General features: G+C 49.4%; 1 protein-coding gene across 1 annotated transcript in view; it reads left to right on the top strand.

The window, feature by feature from the left end:
- Positions 1-5,494: 5,494 nt before the first annotated feature.
- Positions 5,495-23,057, top strand: part of PAG1 (phosphoprotein membrane anchor with glycosphingolipid microdomains 1) — an 86,843-nt gene continuing 69,280 nt past the window's right edge. Inside the window, exon 1 of the mRNA XM_038766574.1 lies at positions 5,495-5,637. The gene's annotated coding sequence lies outside the window, so the exon portion shown is untranslated. The remainder of the gene's footprint in view (positions 5,638-23,057) is intronic.

Below are 23,057 nucleotides of genomic sequence, written 5' to 3'. Positions count from 1 at the left end.
ATTCCTTTAGTGCTTGGGAAGAAATGGGGATTAGATGTATCTGAAGGCGGCTGTTGTCTGTGAAATACAGACTGATCTGAAGGGATGATTTATTTGGGGTCTGTTCTCCAGTAGGTCCTTCCTCCTTCTGCTTCTCCTTCTTCTCCTTTCTCCTCCTCCTCCTTGTCTTCCTCCTCTTCCTCCCTTCTTTTTCTCCTCCTCCTCCTCCTTCTCTTTCTCCTTCTCCTGCTCCTCTTCCTCTTTCTCCTTCTCCTCTTTCTCCTCCTCTTCCTCCTCCTCCTCCTTCTACTTCTCCTCTTTCTCTGTCTCCTCTTTCTCCTCCTCCCTCTCCATCCATCGGATCAACCAGTAATCTCAATCCTACAGCTTCCTCCAAGCTACTGGCTTGGCCTCAGCCCGCGGTCCCTGGTTTCACCGGGTCGACAGGCCAAGGCCCTAAATGGACTTCATCAAGAAGACCACCGGGCAGTGGTCGGACTGCTTGTGAAAAGACAAGACGGCGGGAGGGGTGTCAGCAGGAGAAAAGAAAAGGCTGGATCATCCGCCACTGGAGGAGCCCAAACCTTCCCGGCTGATGGGGCAGAGGTGGGGAAGGACGGAAACACAGCTCCCGTGGCTTCGAGTGGCCCATTCTGAAGGACCCTGGGAGTTCTGCAGCCCCCGAACTAGGGGGCCGAGGGAAGGACATGGACACTCAGTTTCTGGGGGCAGGGGGGACCGGGAGTCTGCACGATCCAGTCACTTTCCTCTAGAGCTCAGTTCCAACACTGCTCTCTCTGCTTTCCCAAACCTTTCCCACAGCTCAGAGGCTGGCCCTGGTATGGAACACCCTCCATAGTCCCGCTCTCCTTCAGAGCCTCCAAAATAATTATAATAACGATGGCATTTATTAAGCACTTACTATGTGCAAAGCACTGTTCTAAGCGCTAAGGGGATACACGGTAATCAGGTTGTCCCACGTGGGGCTCACAGTCTTCATCCCCATTTTACAGATGAGGGAACTGAGGCCCAGAGAAGTTAAGTGACTTGCCCGAAGTCACACAGCTGACAATTGACGGAGCCGGGATAGCTCCTCTTCCAAAAACGGCCTCTCCCAAAAACGGCTGCCTCTTCCAGGAAGGCTCCCCTGATGAATCTGCCCTTCCCTGTCACATGTCCCCACGTGTGGCCCAGTGGAAAGAGCGTGGATCTGGGAGTCAGAGAATGTGGATTCTAATCTTAGCTCCACCATGCCTTCTGGCCTTGGGCAAGTCACTCAAGTTCTCTGTGCCTCAGTTTCCTCATCTGTCAAATGGCTATTTAATACCTGTACTCCCTCCTATTAAGTCTGTGAGCCCCATGTGGGACAGGGACTGTGTCCGACCTGATTATTTTGCCCCAGTGCTTATTAAAGTGCTTGGCACATAGTAAGTGCTTAACAAATACCACCATTATTATTATATGCCAGCGGCTCCCTAGACATGTATTTACATATCAGTTTACCTATTACTGTTTCATTTGTCACCTTACTCCTTTTTTAAATCTTTATCTTTGCTCTTACCCTTTTATGGATTTTATGATGGATGATTAATGTCTGCTTGCCTCCCACATTAGATCATGAACTCCTTGAGGATTATAAATTCCTGAGCACCTGGCAGAGAATTTTATACACACAGTAGACTCTCAGTACTACACCAGGCATCAGCAGGCAGTCTGTACCCTACTCTACACACAACATGTGCCCGTTATAATACGCTGAAGTACCCATTATAATACACTGCAGGAGCAGCACCAGCAGAAGCAGTAGTAGTAATAGTAATGACATGTATTCAACACCCACTATGTGCAACACACGGTACTAAATGTTTGGGAAAGTACAATTCAATAGAATTGGCAGACATGGTCCCCTCCCTCAAGGAGCTTCTGATCTAGCAGGGAAGTACAGGAAGGGGAAAGCAAAAGAGTTTAAATTTCCATAAGTAAGCGCTATGCACTAGGAAGGAAATGGAGCAACCGAGTGCTTAAGAGAGGTTGAAGTGCTCAAGTGGCAGTTGGAGAGGATATAGGGTGAGGATATGTGAGTTTATTCAGGGAAGCCTCCTAGTGGAGGTGTGATTTCAGAAGGGCTGTGAAGATGAGGAGAACAGTGGTCTGCCAGACGTGAAAGCAGGAGGGAGGGTGTGAGCAAGTGATCGGAGGAGAGAGGGACAAGGATGAGGACCAATGTCTAGGATGGCTTGAGAGAAGAGAAGTGTGCAGGCTGGGGTGTAGTGAGAGAGGGATAAGGAAGAGAAGGGGGAGAGAGCCCTAATCCACACTGCATGCTGCTGAATGGATCATCTGCTCATCTCACCTCCCCTCTCTTCAAATCCTGACATCAACTTCCCTTTTCCCTCTGCATCAAACAAGAACTCCTCATAGCCATGGCTTCAAAACTCTCCACCAACTCCCCTGGAGTGCTGTCTTCACCCATTTCTCCCCAGCTCGCTCTCTTCAGTCCTTTCAAACCAGCCATCTAACTGTCCCTTGTTCTCTCCTCTCTCACCTCCCTCCCCTAACCCTTGCTGTTTTATTTTAGGGGGGCAGGGGTATGGTATTTGTTCAGCACTTACTGTGTTTCAAGCATTGTTCTTAGTGCTGGGGTAGATACAAGTTAATCAGGTTGCACACAGTTCCTGTTCCACCTGGTGCTCACAGTCCAAGTCGGAGAGAGAACAGGTATTGAATCCTCACTTTGCATTTGAGGAAACTGAGGCACAGAGGAGCTAAGTGAATTTCCCGAGGTCACACAGCAGGTAGGTAGCAGAGCCAGGAGTAGGTCTTCTGGCTCCCAGGCCAGTACTTTACCCACTAGGCTGTACTGTTCCCCCAGTCTGGCTAACCAACAGACCTTAGGTCTCTCCACCTTCAAAGCCCTCATCACACCTCCTCCAGGAATCCTTCCCTGATTACATCAACCCACCCTTTACCATGAATACTTACACATTACTGTTTGCTCATTCATATCCCCTCAACAATTACACATGTATGCAAAATCAACTGTACAGTCAATTTATATATTCTGATTATCCTATTGGTAAATATTCTCAAGTTCATCTTCCCTGACAGGGTGTAAATTCCCTGTGGGCAGAGAACATGTGTCATGTGTCTCATGCTTTCCCAAGGACTTACCTCACTGCATCTTACCCAGTGCACACTCAGCCCAGGTCCCTTGGGGTGGCCCCACTCAGAAGGTTTGGAATCCACTAGACTGGAAGCTCGTTGTAGTCAGGGAATGAGTCTACCACCTCTGTTTACCACCTCCGTAAACTTGTCTTCAAAACCGTAAACTCGTCCTGTAGACTGTAGCTGACTGTAGGCAGGAAATGTGTCTGCTATATATTGTATTCTCCCAATCATTTACTATGGTGCTCCGCACACACTGAGTGCTCAAAAAATACGACTGACTGATTGAAGGGGAGAGAGACTGGGGGCTGGAAGACCAGTGTGAAGGAATGCATGCTTTTGTGCAGTGACCTGGGAATCCACTGACAGCAGAGCACTGTACTGAGTACCTGAGAACAGAGCACTATATTGCATACCTATTAAGGGTAGTGCGCTGTCCTGGGTGCCACTAAGTGCAGAATGCTGTCCTCCAGGCCTGCTGAGCATGGAGGGCTTATCCTGGGTGTCACGATAGGAGTAGAATTATTATTTATTGAGCACCCACTCACTGGGGGCAAGGCACTCTACTCTGTGCTTGGGGAAAGTACAAATACTGAGAAGCGACCTGTTTCCTGCCTAGTGGAAGCTTATTCTTTACAGGGGGAACACTCATAAAAATATTTACAATTAGAGTAATCAAACTAAATGATGAACTGGACAACTAAATAAAATACAAAACCCAATTACCTTATATCTACTCCAGTGCTTGGTACAGTGCCTGGCACACAATAAGCGCTTAACAAATCCTATAATTATTACAATTATTATTATTAAGTTCTAAAGATGGCAGTAAATACAATGCATAAGAGCTAGAAATGGCTGGTGGAGAATTAACTGGGGAAAACTCAATGGTGGTGGTGGGAGTTTAGGAGGGCTTCAACTATGTGGAGAGCTGGGGTCTGCTTTGATGGGACCCCCTCAAGGGAGGGAGTTCCAGGCCAGGGGATGACATGAGTTATAGGGCCGTGGGTGGGAGAGTTGACAGTGAGAGATAGTCAGGAAGCGGGTGTGGGAAGAAAGAAGAGAGTGAATTGGAGTTTGGGCTTGATGGAGGCACAGATGGGGAGGTCCTAGAGACTGGAGGAGATGTGAGATTGTAGGCTAGATGAAATGTCAGGGCTAGAGGGAAGAGACATCTGCACAGGGGTGGGAGAAGAAGCCACCAGAGCGGAGGAGTGCCCCAAAGAAATGAGTCTAAAGAGAGAAGAGAAGGGGAACTGGGGTAGAGACCTGTGGAATGCCCTCAGTGACAGCAGGATGAGAGGCGGAGAAGGAGCTGGAGAGCAAAACTGAGAAGGAACTGAAAGAGAGGTGGAAGAGCCAGCTTAGCCAGCTTTGACTGGCTCAGCAAAACTGAGGACTGGAAGGCTTTCATGAAGAAGGGGTAGTTCTCGGGGTCAATGGAAGCCAGGAGGAGGTCGCCTGACCCCTGGGGAGAGCAGGCTCGGAGGGGTGAAGGGGCCAGGGGCCTGGCTGGAGAAGCCGGGGCAGAGGGAACAGAATCTGGTCTGCTTGACCTCTCCCACTAACGGGGACAGAGCGCCTTACTGGGCCCGAGGACACCGACCGCAGAAGGAAAGGACGCTGTGTGTTCAGGGGGCCTGGGCAGGGGTGTGGATGGGGATGGGAATGGGGAGGGAGGGAATGGGGAGGGAGGCAACGGAGGCAGGCAGGAGGGGGGGAGGGAGGTGGCGGCTTTTCAGACTGGCTCCGGAGTTGGTCGCCGACGCTACGGGCACCGGCTGATGGGCGACCACCTAGCGGGGGTCATAATAGGGCCGCGACGACCCCGGGGCAGGTGGGCTCTTTATCTCCTCGGGGTGGGCTCCTGGACTGCAGCAAAGCCCCCGGTCCTGCCTCCCTGCAGCCTCCAGCTCTGCCCATCCTGCAGCCCCCTGCCTGGCTCCGTGCCTGGCCCCCTTTTGGGCCCCCTTTTGGGCCCCCTTTTGGGCCCCCTGCCTGCTCCGCTCTTTCCCCCTCCCACTTCTTTCCTTGGCCCCCTCTTTCCCCCCCTCCCATCTCTTCCCCTTTCTTTCCTTCCTTCATTCCTCCTTCTCCCCTTCCTCCCACCTCCTTCCTCCTTCCCCCTCCTTCCCCTCCTCCCGCCTCGCCGGGCTGGGGTTGGGGTTGGGGTTGGGGCTGGGGGTGGGGGTGGGCTGGGGCTGGGGGTGGGGGTGGGCTGGGGCTGGGCTGGGGGGGGTGGCTGGGCTGCGGGCGCGCATGCGCGCTGCGGGCACCGGGCTGCCGAGGCTCCCTCTCTCCCTCCCTCCCTCTCTCCTCCCTCCCGGACCGTCTCTGTCATCCCCGGGGCCTCGGGGCCGCGGGGCCGCGGCCTCCCGGTATGGGCCGGGCAACCCCCCCGGCAGGAGCCGGGACCGGCTCTGCGGCCAGCTAGTGCCGACGGACCGGCCCCGCAAGGAGCCGCCGGGCGGGGGGCTCCGGGACCCGGGACGGGTGAGTGCGACCGATCGGGGACACGGATTTTTTCTCTTTTTTCGGAGGGGGGGGCGGGAGGGTTCGGGTTCCCATCCAGGAGGCCCCCCGCGCGGGACGGAGGCAGGAGCATGCCCGGAATGGCGGCCGCAGGGGTCGGGGGGATGGAGAGTGTGGATGGAGCGGGGGGGGGGACTCGCGGACAGGTGGACCCGGGGCCGGGCGGAGCCTAAGGGGCGACCTGTGTGTGTGTAGTGTGTGTGTGTGTGTGTGTGTGTGTGTGGTCCGAGTGGGGATGCGGATGTCTGGGCTCCGGGGACCGATTCGGAGATGGGGTGGGGGTGGGGGTGTAACTGAATAGGGGCGCGGATGCCTGTGCTCGGGGGCTCGAGTCGGGGATGGTGGTTTGCGGCTCTGTGTGTGTGTGTGTCGGGGGGGAGGTAGTTTGTGCGCGGTCTGGGGGGGGGGTCTGGGGGAGGAAGCTGAGTGTGTGTGTGTGTGTGTGTGTGTGTGTGTGTGCGCGCAACTGAAAGGAGCGCGGGTGCGTGCGTGCGGATGCCTGTGCTTGGGGGCTCGAGTTGGGGATGGTGGTTTGCGGGTGTGTGTGTGTTTGTGTGTCTGTCTGTCTGTCTGTCTGTCTGAGAAGGGGCGCGGGTACGAGCGGGCGGATGTCTGGGCTTGGGGGTTCGAGTCGGGGATGATGGTTTGTGGCTCTGTGTGTTTGGCGGGGGAGTCGGGGGAGGGTCTGTGGGAGGAAGAGGGTGTGTGTGTGTGTGTGTGTGTGTGTGTGTGTGTGTGTGTGTGTGTGTGTGTGTGTGTGTGTGTCTGTGTGTGTGTGTGTGTCCCCTAGGGGAGGGTCCGTGAGCCAGCCTGTGCGTGTCCGTGCCCAGAGCTGGTGTTGGATCTTTCCTCTGGCCCGTTCGCGGGCGAGCGATCCGGGAGCGGTCTATGGTCGGTCCTGGGCCTGGACGGTCCTGGCCCTGGTCCTCATCCTCGTCCTGTCCTCCTCCTCCTCCTGCTCCTGGTCCTCTTCCCGGTCCTGGTCCTTGCCGGTCCTGGTCCTGGTCCTGGTCCAACTCCTGGTCCTGGCCGGTCCTGGCCAGTCCTGGTCCTCGTCCTCATCCTGGTCCTGACCAGTCCTGGTCCTTCTAGACCGTGAGCCTGCTGTTGGGTAGGGACCGTCTCTATATGTTGCAAATGTGTACTTACCAAGTCCTTAGTACAGTGATCCGCACACAGTAAGCGCTCAATAAATATGATTGAATGAATGAATGGTCCTGGTCCTGGTCCTGGCCGGTCTGGTCCTGGTACCTGCCCTGGTCCCAGTCCTGGTCCTGGCCAGTCCTGGTCCTGGCCAGTCCTGGTCCTGGTCCTGGTCCTGGCCGGTCCTGGTCCTGGTCCTGGTCCTGGTCCTCATCCTGGTCCTTGTCCTGGTCCTGGTCCTGGCCAGTCCTGGTCCTGCGGGAGCCTGAGGGGAAGTGTCCAGTCCAGTCCCTTGCCGACCGCATCCCGGCGAGCTCAGCAGGCACACTAAAACAAGGTGTGTTTTTGCCCAAGTTCGGGGTGGAGTCTCCCGCCGGGAACCTCCATCTAGCTGAGATCCTGAGACTCTGGGACCAAGAACCTGCCAGCTGTATAATACAAGGTCTGAGAAATGTGCCAAGTCAGAGGATTCAAGCAAAGGCGCTGTCATTAAATGCATGCCTAACTGCGGTGGTTAGGAGTGACCTCCTGACCTCTCTTCGTGGAAATAACTCCCTGTACTCACTGCACCGGAGTGACCCCGTGTACTCATTCCACGGGAGTGACCCCTGGCCCTCACCACAGGATTAACCCCTTGTACCTTCTCCATGGAAGTGACCCCCCGGTATCCACTCCATGGGAATGACCCCTGCCCTCTCTCCACAGGGGTGACCCCTTGTATCCCCTCCACAAGACTGATGCCCTGTACCCTCTCCATGGAAGTGACCTCCTGTACCCACTCAACAGTAGTGCCCCCCGCCCCCTCTCCACTGGAGTGACTCCCTGTACCCACTCCACGGGAATGACCCCCATCTCCACCTCACGGGAATGAGTCTCTGACCTTCCACAGCTCCAATGCAGCCCTGCCACACAGCTCATTCTGGAGGTTTCAAGGCTGTGGGAACACTAGTTTCATGTGAATTATGGCTGGGCTACAGCATAGAAGTGTACTGTAAATTGCAAACCTGTAAATTATCTGAAGAACTGGGGGGCATTTCAGAAGAGTTTGATAATTTTCTTCAAGTGCTCTAGGAATTCCCAATATGAATTACGAAGCTGCTCCGGGGTCAGAAGAGCAGGGCACCCTTCTGTCCTAGAAAAAGTTGGAGCTGTTGTCGTCGGCCTCGCAGTCACGGCAGTGGGAGTGTTTATGGAGGATGAACGTTCTGCCCAATGATGAGCGTAATTATCTGAGTAAACAAAGAAAAGGATTTCTAGGTGGCTGAGCTGAGTCGCTTGGAGTGATGGAACTCCTTAACCCTTCTTCCTCATCTCCCCCTAACCAATGGTATTTGAGTGCTTGCTGTGAGCAGGGCAAACCTCTCAGAGCTTTTCCCATGTATGCAGAACTCTTTGCCACCGGGGCAGTTTAGTGCTTGGGTTGATTAAATTTGGAGACGGAATCGACTTTGAACTAATAGTCAGTCTGTCGGCCAATTGTATTTATTGAACGCTTACCGTATGCAGCGCACAGTACTAAGCACTTGGGAGAGTACAATATAACAGACACATTTTCTGTCCACAGAGAGCTTACAGTCTAGAAGGGGAGACAGACACTGAATAGAAATAAATAAATTACAGATATGGAGCTAAGTACTGTGGAGCTGGGAGCGGGTTTGATTAAAGAGAAGCAGTGTGGCTTAGTGGAAAGAGTATGGGCTTGGGAGTCAGAGGACATGGGTTCTAATCCTTACTCCACCACTTGTCTGCTGTGTGACCTTGGGCTAGCCACTTAACTTCTCCATGCCTGAGTTACCGCATTTGTAAAATGGGGATTAAGAATGTGAGCCCCATGTGGGACAAATGATTACTTTGTATCTACCCCAGTGCTTAGAATGATGATGGTATTTGTTAAGCGCTTACTATGTGCCAAGCATAGCAGGATGACACAGAAGGGAGTGGGAGAAGAGGGAAAGAGAGTTTAGTGAGGGAAGGCCACTTGGAGGAGATATGCCTTCAATAAGGCTTTGAAGGTGGGGAGAGCAAGTGTCTGTCGGATATGAGGAGAGACGGTGTTTCAGTCCAGACGCAGGATGTGCGGGAGTGGTCAGTGGCAAGATTGACGAGACTGAGGTCCAGTGAGAAGGTTAGCATTACAGGAGTGAAGTATGCAGGCGGGGGTGTAGTAGGAGAGTAGTGAGGTGAGGTAGGAGGGGGCAAGGTGATAGAGTGCTTTAAAGCCAATGGAAAACAGTGCGGGTGTGTGCCACCTTGAAGCGATAAGTCTGGGGAGGGAAAGGCAGAGAAACCTCTTCCAGATGTGTTTTGTTTCAAGTCCATACCAACCGTAAGCCAAATGGATCCAATTTAGAATGCATTTTTCTTCACTTACATTCCCGAAATGAGTCATTTTCTTGTTAGCGGGCTCTTGGGGAAGTGAACGGAGAGTGGCAAAACGCACTTTGTTTAGGGCAGGCAAAGGGATGCTTAGCCCTCAATTCAAACAGGGTTGAGATGTGAACTGGAGAGTGGGTCAGAGGTAATAAATGAGAAATGTTTTCAGGATGTGCGCTTGTACTCACTTGTCACCGTTTCTCAAACATGCCTGTTGATCGGGAGCAGAGATGGGCCATTCATTCTCGTGGACAGGATTCTATTTGTATCTGAAATGAAAGTAAGTTACCAGGGTTCTAGACAATCTGGGTGGTTAATTGGAAGCAATTAAAGGAACTGTAACCATTGTTGTTGGTAGATGCTAATGTTGTTCAGATTAACGGAGAACAAAGATCTATATTGTGAAACAGCTTCTCTGGCTGAGGAGGACACTGTCAGTGCTGTTTCCTGTCTGTGGGTGACACTGCTAGTGCTGTTTCCTGTCTGAGGGTTATGCTACCAGTATTGTGTTCTGACTGAGGATGGCACCTGCCAGTGGTGTTTCCTGTCGCATGCCAGCACTGTGTTCTGACTGAAGATGGCACCTGCCAGTGTCATTTCCTGTCTGAGAGTAATACTGCCAGTTCTGTGTTCTGACTGAGGATGGCACCTGCCAATGCTTCTTCCTGTCTGAGAGTAACACTGCCAGCACTGTGTTCTAATGGAAGATGGCACCTGCCAGTGCCATTTCCTGTCTGAGAGTAACACTGCCAGTTCTGTGTTCTGACTGAGGATGGCACCTGCCAGTGCTTCTTCCTGTCTGAGAAAAACACTGCCAGTACTGTGTTCTGACGGAGGATGGCACTTGCCAGTGCTGTTTCCTACATGAAGGAGATGCTACCAATGCTGTTTTCTGTCTGAGGATGACACTGCCAATGCTACTTCCTGTGTGAGAGTAACGGTACCAGTACTGAGGACGAGCCCTACGTCCTTGTCGAAGAGACGTATGGGTGGTTGGGTTAAGCTCTTGCAAACAGGAATATTAAAACCACAAGTAGCAGGTGTCAATCAGCTACATTTATCTCATTCTGAGAATTAATCCACAGCAAGTGAAACAAAATTGAAATATGCATTTGATGTCTTTTCTTCTACCTCCTATCAGAGTCAGGAATTTAAACCACTGCTCATAAATTAGGCAGACAGCACAGCTTTGAGTCCCAATTTTTTTTAAATGGTATTTGTTAAGCTCTTACTATGTGCCAGGCACTGTACTAAAGGCTGGGTTAGATACAATCTAATCAGGTTGGACACAGTCCATATCCCACATGGGGTTCACTGTCTTAATCCCCATTTTACAAATGAGGGAACTGAGGCACAGAGAAGTGAAGTGACTTGCCCAAGGTCACACAGCAGACAGGTGGCAAAGTGGGGATTAGAACCCAGGTCCTACTGACTGCCCCAGGCCCAGACTCTGTCCACTAGGCCATGCTGTTACCAGCCCTTCCCTGGATGGCAACTGCCACCAGTCACTGAGCCAAGTGTGCCACATCACACCGGTCACTAACGGTCACTACCCCATTGACCAACTTTGACGTTACTTGTGGCTATCAGCCCTAAATCAGGCTGGAAGACCGCCTCCCCCACTATCCCCTCCCACCCCCACCCAGTCACTTGAGGAGGGCTGGGAACCCAGTCAGCTTCCCCTGAGCTCTAAATCTCTCCAAATTTCTCGCTCTTCTACCGCAGGTTTTGGGGCATCCGAATCACTTCCCCCCAAGTCCTTCAACCCCTCTTGTTGCCACCACTCTAGGGCTGAAGCCCTGGCACTTCTCCAAAGGCACAGAGGTCAACGGGGACTAGCCTACTATCCTCCACCCGGGCCTGGCTGCAGGAAGCCTGTAGATAAAGCCTTCTCGCCTGCTCCCACAGCTCCCCAGATCCTAGTGTCTCCCTGGTACTCAGCTTCTTCCTCTGGCCCTTTCCGCTGACAGACTCCAAGATCTGAGATCGCTACAATATTTAATCTCCAATTAATAAAATAACTAAAACAAATTCAGCTCAAACTCTCTTTTCCTGGATCTAGTACTTCCCCCTCCAGGATACTCTGTACTTCCCTGTAGGCATCCCAGGGCTCACCTTCTTCCCCCCTCTCAGGGTCAGGAGCCTCTCTCCTCCAGAGTCCGGGCCTTTGGACTCTGAACCTCCAGGGAATTTTCTCTGATCCCTCCCTGGGCCCTGTGTCTGTCCAGAGTCCACAGCACAAGCTCTCCCCATGGTGTCCTGCTCTCCCAGGCCCACAACTTGCTTTCCCTAGTTTCAAGATGGCTGAGAGCCTCAACTTCCCCCAGCCTGGCCTGCTATTGCCTCCCTAATCCCTCTCTCTGAATGGTTCAGCATATACTTCAGAGAGGATCACCGAGGAGTCTCTCCTGGCATCTTCTTCCCTCTCTTAAGTACCGGAGCCAGGGGAACTGGTTGTCACAGCATCACCACACTGCTCACTAATAGCAATAATAACAATAACTGTGGTATTTGTTAAGAGCTTACTATGTGCCAGGCACTGTACTAAGAGCTGTGGTGGTTACAAGCAAATCGGATTGGACACAATCCCGGTCCCACATGGGGCTCCCAGTCTTAATCCCCATTTTACAGATAAGGGACCTGAGGCCCAGAGAAGTGAAGTGACTTGCCCAAGGTCATGCAGCAGACAAGTGACAGAGCCGGCATTAGAATAATAATTATAATTATGATAGTTGTTAAGTGCTTACTATGTACCGGGCACTGTTCTAAGCACTGGGGTAGATACGAGATAGCCGGGTTGGACATAGTCCCTGTCCCACATGGGGCTCACAGTTTTAATCTCCGTTTTATAGATAAGGGAACTGAGGCCCAGAGAAGTTAAGTGATTTGCCCAAGGCCACACACCAGATGTGGCAGAGCTGGGATTAGAACCCATGACCTCTGACTCTATCCACTAGACCATGTTGCTTCAGGTCCTTCTGACTCCCAGTTCTGTGCTCTATCTACTTGGCCACCCTGCAGGTGCCTGGAGTCTCTCTCATCACTGTAAATAATAAGAATAATGATGGCATTTGTTAAGCGCTTACTATGTGCAAAGCACTGTTCTAAGCACTGGGGAGGATACAAGGTGATCAGGTTGTCCCACGTGGGGCTCACAGTCTTAATCCCCATTTTACAGATGAGGGAACCGCGGCTCAGAGAAGTGAAGTGACTTGCCCAAAGTCACACAGCTGACAAGTGGCGGAGCCGGGATTAGAACCCATGACCTCTGACTCTCAAACCCGGGCTCTTTCCACTGAGCCATGCTGCTGTTAGTGTCCCAGACCAAGGGGAGTGCCCGGGGCCTAGCTCGCCGCTGTTACTGTCCTGGACGGGTGCAGGCTCCCGGGGCCCATCTCACCACCATCAGTGCTCATTGTGCAGCTGGCCTGCCGGATGTTCACTGGCCCTCTGGAAACACAAATATTCTTAGAATTTGTGGCACTTGTGTTGGGCTCTGTGGTCTGCTGGGGCTAGCACCTCCCCAGAGATAGATAATAACAATAATAATAATAATAATGATGGCATTTGTTAAGCACTTACTATGTGCAAAGCACTGTTCTAAGCGCTGGGGGGATACAATGTAATCAAGTTGTCCCACGTGGGGCTCACAGTCTTAATCCCCATTTTTACAGATGAGGTAACTGAGGCTCAGAGAAGTTAAGTGACTTGCCCAAGGTCACACAGCAGACTTGTGGTGGAGCTGGGATTCAAACCCATGACCTCTGACTCCAAAGCCCATGCTCTTTTCGCTGAGCCACGGCTTTGCGCCCCCTTCTCCTGGTTGCTGGTAAAAACTATCTTCCCTTCCACATCGCCTAAGCACTTGGGTCTGTATCCTTGAAGCACTTGATAGCCACCCCACCCTCATCTCCACAGTACCTATGTACAGAGCCAGAATTTATTTTAGTGCCTGTCTAACTCTCTTAACTGTAAGCTCCTGGTGGGCAGGGAGGGTTTCCACCAACTTTGTTGTATTTTACTCTCCCAAGCACTTAGTACAGTACAGTGCTCTGCACACAATAAGCTCTCAATAAATACCACTGATTGATTGATGGACTGATCGATGCCATGTGATTTGATTATATTAGGAATGATTTGCTGAAACAAGATTAGATCATCCTGAACTGTGGCATTAGTGATCTTTGCCAAGTGGGCTAGGCAGAGTTGCAGAAAAATCCAATTTCCCTGTATTACCTCCAGATCAAGCACCCCTGAGACATCCCTGTGTCCCGCTTCCAAAGAGGAATGTCAAGTGATGGCTTAACAGGCTCACAGTCGTTCTGATTTCTCCCCTGACTGCAGGGAGGGTTTGGGAGTGCCTGTCCTGGAGTAGCAGACAGGAGCAAGTTGTAGGAATGGGCTCAGAGGGGCAGTGGCCTCTCTCTGGAGAAAGGGAATCCTGTAATAGCTGTGCATTCTTCAATGTTCATAGAATCAGAAGACAGGTGAGCTTAGAGTCATTTCTAGTGTTTATGAGAAGAAGCATGGCATAGAGCATGGGCCTGGGAATCAGAAGGATCCAGATTCTAATCCACTTGTTTGCTTTGTGACCCTGGGCAAGTCACTTCACTTCACCGTGCCTCAGTTACCTCTTCTGTAAAATGGGGATTAAGACTGTGAGCCTCATATAGGACAAAGACTCTGTGCAACCTCATTTGCTTGTATCCACCCCAGTGCTTAATACAGTGCCTGGTACATAGTAAGCACTTAACAAATACCACAATTATCATTACTGTTATCATTAATGATAATAATTATTATTAGCCATAATCAATCAACATAGGAAAGGCTCACTATCTTGACTCCAGATTGCAGCATAGATTAATTATACCCATGTCAGTCATTCTGTTTACCCAGCATTTTTCCACAGTTACTCCTAAACCATCACTGATGGCTGATGGGAAAATCCCATCTTCAGAAGCAATCCCCCTTTGCCCTCACCTAGAAAAATACCATCCCAACACTGATCTATAATCACCACCATTTAAAGCCACGTGATGGCAGAACCTTTTCTGTACCTTTGGATGTAAAAATTCTGTCGTTGCAACACCATGCAGTCCCATTTGCTCTGGCTGTTGTGATTTGGAGCAGGACTCCGAGTTCTTGGGATGAACTGCTAGCAACGAGATGGTGAGTCTGCAGCAGCGAAGTGAGCACCATTCAGTACTATTCACTGAATGCCTACCACGTGCAGAGCCCTGTGCAAAGAGGTTGGGAGAGTGCGGTAGATTAGTAGACACGATCCCTGATCTTAAGGAGCTTACTGTCTACTTTGCAGAGCACTGTCCTAAGTGCTTGGAAGAATACAATAGTGTTAGCAGACTCAATCCCTGCCTTGCAGGAGTTTACAGTCTACTGCATACAGAGCAATGTGCTGAGCAGTTGAGTGAGTCCATTAAAGTTAGCAGACTCAGTCCCTACCAAGGAATTTTCAGTCTACTGTGTGTACAGAAATGTGCTAAGCAGTTGAGAGAGCACAACAGTAAATAGACACGATCCCTCCCCTCAAAGCGCTTACAGTCTGTTGTATGCAGTACACTGTACTGAGTGCTTGGGAGACCACAATAGCCTTAGTAGCAGAAGCACGAAAAGCAGCGTGGCTCAGTGGAAAGAGCACGGGCTTTGGAGTCAGAGGTCATGGTTCAAATCCCGGCTCTGCCAATTGTCAGCTGTGTGGCTTTGGGCAAGTCACTTAACTTCTCTGTGCCTCAGTTACCTCATCTGTAAAATGGGGATTAAGACTGTGAGCCCCCCGAGGAACAACCTGATCACTTTGTAACCTCCCCAGCGCTTAGAACAGTGCTTTGCACATAGTAAGCGCTTAATAAATGCCATCATTATTATTAGTAGTAGCAGTAGTAGTAGTCATGATCCCCACCCTCAAGAAGCATGCAATGTAGCAGTCAGATCTGTGATTCTAAAGCTCCTAAAATTATGTTACTATTTATCTTCCCTAGAAGATCTATAATGAAATCCCCTTTTTCTCATCAGAAATCTGCCTGCCTACGACTTAACCAAAATGTTTGCCGCCCCTTCCTGAATAGGCAGGGAAACCAAAACGTGGTCAACGGGGAAGTGGATCTGCTCAGTTATTTTTAGGTCACCAAAAAAGTCTCAAGAAGGATCATTTGGTGGCTAATTCAACTGTTATGTTCATGGTGAACAGCACGGCCAAGTGGCTAGAGCTCAGGCCTTGGAGTCAGGAGTGCGTGGGTTCTAAACTCGGCTCCGCCACTTGTCTGCTGGGCATGTCACTTCACTTCCCTGGGCCTCAGTTCCCTCATCTCAATTCCATCATAAAATGGGAATTAAGACTGTGAGTCCCATGTGGGACAGGGACTGTGTCCAACCTGATTACCTCCTATCTACCCTTGCACTTAGTACAGTGCCTTGCACGTGGTCAGCACTTACCAAATGCCATAAAAATAAAATGACAAATATACAGTAAATGTTAAAATCATGAAATGACAAGGAGCTAAACGATTCTTTTGACTTTTTGAAAGTGCAGCTGTAAATGTTCCATTTTATTTCTCAGAAAGGTGGAAAGTGTCAGGTCAAACAGGTATTTCAAACAAATAGCCTAAACATACCCATTCCAGATCTGAAAATTTCACTTCGGGGCTCAAGGCGCCAATTTGACGGATATGACTTGTGGAACTGTGATCATAAAACACGTTTCCTCCCGAGGTAGGTTCCGTGTCCCCAACTAAAGAACAGAAGCCCCAGTTTTAGCCCAAGAAGCAGAAGGGTATGCTGGCAACTGCTGCCTGATTTGGGTATTAGCCAAATATAACTATGCTCACATAGGGCCCCTAATTAGTATTCTGCTGGCATCATTTGACACTATCACTCAGCGACCAAGGTGAATAATTAAACTCCATTTTCCTCTAATCTTTACACAATAAGAGATTTCATTATCATTCATTCAGTATCTCCCTTAAGTGAAAATGCAAGTAGCCAGATTTCTCCACCTTTATCCATTTTACCACAGAGAGTGAACGATTTTGAAATACACCATCCTGACTGAAAGGCCGTACATGTTACGGCAGGTCTGAATTGGTTCTCCTATTTGATTATCAAATTTGGGGAGGGCAGTTGGGGCTAGATCGATTGTTCTCATTTTGCCTGCCTTGTAATAATAATAATAATAATAATAATGGTGTTTATTAAGCACTTACTCTTTACCAGACACTGTTCTAAATGCTGGAGTAGATACAAGATAATCAGTTGGACATCATCCAAGTCCCACATGACCTCACAGTTTTAATCCCCATTTGAAGATGAGGGAACTGCGGCACAGGGAAGTTAAATGCCTTGCCCAAGGCCACACAGCAGACAAGTGGCGGAGCCGGGATGAGAACCCATGTCCTTCAGAGTCCCTGGCCCTTGCTCTATCCCACTGGGCCACCCTGCCTTGTGTGGGTGGGCCCTGGGTCTCAGCCACACGTGCAACCCTGAGATGTAACCTGCTCTCTCAACTGACCCCAAATGTCCACAAACCCCACCCCCAGTGCTATGTCCAGCCCTCGCTTGGTCCTGGTCCTCTAGACTATAAACTGCTTGGAAGCAGGGAACGTATCCATTAACTCTGTTGTATTGTGTCTTTTTCAAGTTCTCAGTACAGTGCTCTGCACACAGTAAGTGCTCTGAAAATACCATTGCTTGATTGATTTTCAGATAATTCAGATAGTTCTGAACTCACTGATTACAGTGGGGTCCCCATTTTCCACTGTTTATAAAAAACTGAGGTCTGTGAGAGTCCAGAGCCTCACCAGATCCCAAGATCAATCAATGGTATTTATTGAGCGCTTACTATGTGCAGAGCACTGAACTAAGCACTTGGGAGTGTACAACAGAGTCAGCAGATACATTCCCTGACCATAACGAGTTTACAGTCTAGAGGATGTTCAGAACAATTTTCATGATTTATGGATATGTTGTGCAGTGAAAGGCTTTCTTAGGGTAGAAGGCCTGGGGAGAATTCCACCAAGATTAAACCCAGACACTGGGCCACAAAGACAGTGCATTGTACATCACTAAGCTTGTTGTGGGCAGGGAGCAACAACAGCTCGCCCAACTCTGTGATAGTGTACTCTCCCAGTCACTTAGTACAGTGTTTTGCATACAGTAAATGCTATTAAATACGATTGATTGATCGACAAACTGGTTTCAGACCCGATTGCTGTCCACTTCTTGAAAGATTTTTCTTTTGCTTGAATTGGAAAATGTCATCATCCCTCTTATCCTGATGTCAGCCCAAGTCATCAGCTGTCCAAAGTTCACCTGGAATGAGAAGTTTATGGAGTCCTGCTTACAGTGTTAGACATGGAGAGCTGACCCTAATGGCTTCCCAAAAAGGGTCGAGAAGCCGTGTGGCCTAGTGGCTAGAGCACGGACCTGGGAATCAGAAGTACGTGGGTTCTAATTCCGACTCAGCCACTTGTCTGCTGTGTGGCCTTGAGCAAGTCACTTCACATCTCTTTGCCTCAGTTCCCTCATCTGCAAAATGGTGATTCAGACTGTGAGCCCCGTGTTGGACATGGACTGTGTGCAGCCTGATTACCTTGTTTCTACCCCAGCGCTTAGTACAGTGCCTGGCACAAAGTAAATGCTTAACAAATACCATAAAAGAAAAGTTTTCAGTGCTGGGTGGGGCTGGGGGAGGGACAGGGCACCCCACAGGTATCAAAGGAGGAAAGCAGACTCTAGCATCAAATTTGCATTCTCTTGAAGGTTTTCTGTCCATGAGAGCTCTTAACCTTCGAGACCGGTTGATTTATTTGTTCATAGTGACATGTCAGGATTTGAATTATAAGAGTAATAACTTAACTTTTAATAAATGAGCAATATATTTCAAACCAGTTCTCGCAAAGGGCAATCAAAACGAGCAGCTCAAAGCTGACAGCAGGACGCTGCTTTCTCACCTCCCCATAGCCACAGGCCACATGGCAGTTCGATTCCATTTGTAGGTATTTTTATGCCACCACAAATCCTGGAAACTGTCAGCCAAAGATTAGTGGAATCAATCTTTTTGCACACACATTGAAATGGTGCACAGAATTGAGAGGATTTGCAGTCTCTGCCTCTGTCTCTGTCTCTGTCTCTGTCTCTCTCTCTTTCTCTCCTTCCCTCTTTCTGTCTTCCTTCCCCTTCACCCCTGCCCAAAATTGTTGACTGCATCCTTGGAGTCTCACAGTATTCAGCACAGGAAAACTCTATGATCTGATCCAAAGAGTGCATTTTCCCACAGACATACATGCAGTAATTCGGGTTGCATATCAGAACCGGTCCCCCGTGATGCTGAGTCATTTCATGTAAGTTGAAAATAACACCGGAAATCCCTCCCGCCCTACCATCTCCCAGACAGTTCCGCCTCCCCTGAGCCTGGAGTCTTTCCTAAATGCTGGGTGTCCCAATCAGGCCAACGATGTTTCAGTCTCCATCCAGGCCAACATGGTTTCAATTTCCACCCAGACAGGCGTTATTTTGGTCTCCAACCAACTAACATGGTTTCAGTCTCTATCCAGGCAGACATTATTTTGGTCTCCAACCAAGGCTGACAGGGTTTCAGTCTCCATCCAGGTTGACTGTTTCAGTCTCCATCCAGGCAGATATTGTTTTGGTCTCCAACCAGGAAGACAATGTTTGGGTCTCTAACCAAGCCAATACTGTTTCATTCTCCCTCCAAGCAGGCATCATTTTGGTCTCCAACCAGACAGACATGGTTTCTTCCTTCATCCAGGCCGACGTTGTTTCAGTCTCCATCTAGGCAGATGTTGTTTCAGTCCCATTTGCAACTGCAAAATGTCTGTGTTTGACACTGACTCACAAATAATTACCATTACTCTCTTATAGTTTTTCTTTTTGAATCATTTAGCAGAAATAGCAGGCAAAATATTTTGGCTGCTTCATGAGGTACTGGTATGGTTTGACATCAGTTTTGCACGTATTCTTCCCAGAAAATGTGGTGGGAACCAGTGTTAACAGGGAGACAAAGGCATTGTTGTGATGGTGGGACCACACGATGATAAGTATTTTGGGGGACTTTAGTCAACTCAGAATACCGAGGTTTCGCCTGTAATACCACTAGCCTCCTGGGCCATCCCTACCCTTGCTGTTGTGCTTTTGAAGCAGAATTCCCTAGTGATCTACATCTCCAGCCCTGACCTCTCTCTTTCCATGCAATCTCTCATTTCCTCCTGCCTTCTAGACATATCTACTTGTATGTCCCGCCAACACCTTAAACATGTCCAAAACTGAACTCCTTATCTTCTCACTCAACCCGTCTTTCCCATCATTGACAACAACACCACTATCCTCCCTTCCTCACAAGCCTGTAACCTTGGCATTGTCCTCAACTTATCTCTCTTATTCCACCTACATATTCAATCTGTTACCAAACCTCTCCATCCAAAATGCTACCACATTAATCAAGCCATTATCCTATCCTGCTTCAACTACTGCATCTGTCTCCTGACTGACTTCCCAGCCTCCTATCTCTCCCCATTCCAATCCAGACTTCCTTCTGCTATATGAATCATTTTATCAACAAAAACATACAGTACATGTCTCCCCACTCCTCAATAACCTCCACTGGCTGTCCATCCACCTCCACATCAAACAGAAACTCCTTACCAATGGCTTTAAAACATTCAATTAGCTCACCACACCCTACCTCATCTCACTTATCTTCTACAGCCTAACCTGAACACTCCATACCTCTAGTGTCACCTTACTCTCACTGAGCTCCGATCTCGTCTATCTCACTGCCGACCCCTTTCCCACATCCTCCCCCTGACCTGGAACTCCCTTCCACTCCATATATGCCAGACCACCACTCCCTCCACCTTCAAAACATTACAAAGGTCACATCTCCTCCAAGAAGCCTTCTCCAATTAAGCCCTCTTTTCCCTGGCTTGCTCTCTCTTCTGTGTCATCTCTGTACTTCAATCTGTTCATTCATTCGGTCATATTTATTGAGCGCTTACTGTATGCAGAGCACTGTACAAAATGTTTGGAAAGTACAACACAGCAATAAAAAGAGGCAATCCCTGCCCACAACGGGCTCTGATAATTGCCCAACACCAACCCCACAGGACTTATCTTTAAATTATATATTATAAATTACTTCTTCTGCTAGTTCAACGGATGAATCCCCATCTGTCTGTCAGAATGCTTGTTCAACTCTGAGACGTGAGGCCTCCAAATCACCGGCCTTCCAAGGGACCACGAGAACTCTGGGCCAGTAATGGAACTTCAGCTTCTAAGGTCTGCAATAGCTTGGATCCTCTGACAAAAGATGGGTCAGACGTAAGAATCAGCAAAGTCCTGAATTGTGAATGTTCACTGAATGGTCTATTCAGTGATTTTACTGTCAGTTTATTTGAAAGTTCTCTGTTTTATCACATGAAATGTATGGAGAGCAGTGCATCTGATAATTGTCAGAAAAACAACCAGGTTCAAAAGTGACTTCTTCAGCAATAGACCTTTTCACCAAACAATGCTGAGGGAAATGTTGTCCATCCTGAGCAGGGTCTCCTGTGGCCAGACGCTGAGCCGCATCGAGAAGAAAAACCCAAATGCGAGGGCTCGTGGTGGAAACCCGGGAGGTCCTGGCTGAGGTTGGAGGGAGAAGCCCAGATCTCACTGCTTGGACCCCTGCTGGACCCCTGCCTCATTCGCTACCTCGGTTGGGGCCAGGCTGGATGCTGGAATTTGAAGAATCTAAATTCTGGGATCAGCCACATTCCAGCGTCAGTTTCCCAAGCTGCAAAGGGCCCGATGGCATGGCTGGAAAAATCAAGGCTCTCTGTTATTACCCAGAAAGTGAATGCACCACTGCTTTCCCTTCAGAACCCTACTAAAATCATACCTCCTCCAGGAAACCTTCCTTGACTAATGACTAGCTTCCCTCTTGACTGAAAGCTCGTCGTGGGCAGGGAACGTGTCTACCAACTCTGTTATACAGTTATTATTAAGTATTAAATATAATAATATATAATAGTATAATAATAATAATAATAATATTTGTTAAGTGCTTACTATATGCCAAGCACTGTTCTAAGTGCTGGGGTAGATAAAAGGTAATCAGATTGTCCCACGTGGGCTCACAGTCATTTTACATTTTACAGATGAGGTAAGTGAGGCACAGAAGTGAAGTGACTTGCATAAAGTCATACAGCTGATAAGTGGCAGTGCCGGAATTGGAACCTCTGACTCCCAAGCCCATGCTCTTTCCACTAAGCCACACTGCTTCTCTATTGTACTCTCCCAAGAGGACCTAGTACAGTGAGTACAGTGGGTGCTCCACTCCACACTGCTTCTCTACTAAGTGCTTAGAACTGTGCTGTGCACACAGTAAGTGCTCACTAAATACAATTGATTGATTGATTAATGTCTCATTTCCCCACCCTGTTTGCCCTCCCTTCTGCATGACCTCTGCACTTAGGTCTGTACCCCTCCGGCACTTTGATACTCCAACACCCCACCCCCACAGCCAGTCAAGTCAGTCAATCAATCGCATTTATTAAGCACTTACTTTATGGAGAGCACTGTACTAGGCACTTTGGAGAGTACAATATGACACAGCACTCATGTCCAAATTACTATTCTCTGCCACTTCCCATATCTGTAATTTCTTTCATGTCTGTCTCCCCCACTAGACTGTCGGCTCAATGAGAGCAGGCATCGGGTCTACCAACTCTAGTGTATCATACTTTCCGAAGCACTTAATACAATGCCCTGCACACAGTAAGGGCTGAATGCATACAACACTGATTGATTGATGGAGTCCTGCAGCAACACAGGGCTATAAATACTGCCTCAGACTTCTGTTTCCATAGGCAACTCACTCACCAACAATGATTGCATTGACAGATGAAGAAGTCAAAAATCAGGTCAAGAAAGCCAGGACATCCCATGGTTGATGTTCAAACAGAGTGTGGGGGCAGGGGGGTATCAAGCTCCAAACCCAACTAGAGAGCTGGTAGTCACGGGGCACCTGGTCCATCTCCACAGACACTGCTCCCGGCTCTTAAATTCCAGCGGTGTCCCTGAGGGGCAGAGCTCAACATCAGATGGTGGGACTGGATCCCAAATGACCAGGTCGTAGACTGACGTCAGTCCCCTGGCACTGAAGCTCTCTGCTCACCGCTGGCTACCCGGCGGTGAGCCCTGGGTGGGGCTCGTGAGAATGATTGGCATCAGGATACTCAGCTGCTCCATGGAGAGCTGAAACTGAAAGCCAGGAAGATAGAAAAAATGTTTTAAGGATACCATCCGTCAATCAACGAGTCAATTGTATGGAGTGAGCACCCACTGTACTCACTGTACTAAGTCCTCTTGGGACAGTACAATAGAGTAAATAGACACAGCTCCTGTCCTTGAGGACCTTACAATCGAGCCGGGGAGATGGACACTAAAATACATTTCAGAGAGAAGAAAGATGGAGAAGGGGATATGGGCGTGAGTTAGCACTTAATGCTTCTTGTGACCAGGGAACATTTCTACCAATCTTGTTTCATTGTATTCTACCAAGAGCTTAACAGAGTACTCTGCACACTGTGAGCACTCAGTAAACACTACTGATTGATTGCTTAGCTAAAACAAAACCTCCGGCAATGCCACAAAGTAGCTGAAAACCTGGAGTTGAGGCTAGCAAGTGGTGATCCAGACTGAGGCTGCCGTGCTGGAGCCGTAGCTCCATCAGGGTTGGGAGACGAGGAAGCCAAAGCACAAATGGTCCCATGCACCACAAATGGCAAATACGCCAGCATAGCAAGGAAGGGCCTCTGTGTGTGTGTGTGTGTGCGTGAGCTCACGTG

Source organism: Tachyglossus aculeatus, chromosome 25 (assembly GCF_015852505.1).
Source record: "Tachyglossus aculeatus isolate mTacAcu1 chromosome 25, mTacAcu1.pri, whole genome shotgun sequence".
Taxonomy (NCBI): domain Eukaryota; kingdom Metazoa; phylum Chordata; class Mammalia; order Monotremata; family Tachyglossidae; genus Tachyglossus; species Tachyglossus aculeatus.
This window is presented reverse-complemented; position numbering and strand designations above follow the sequence as displayed.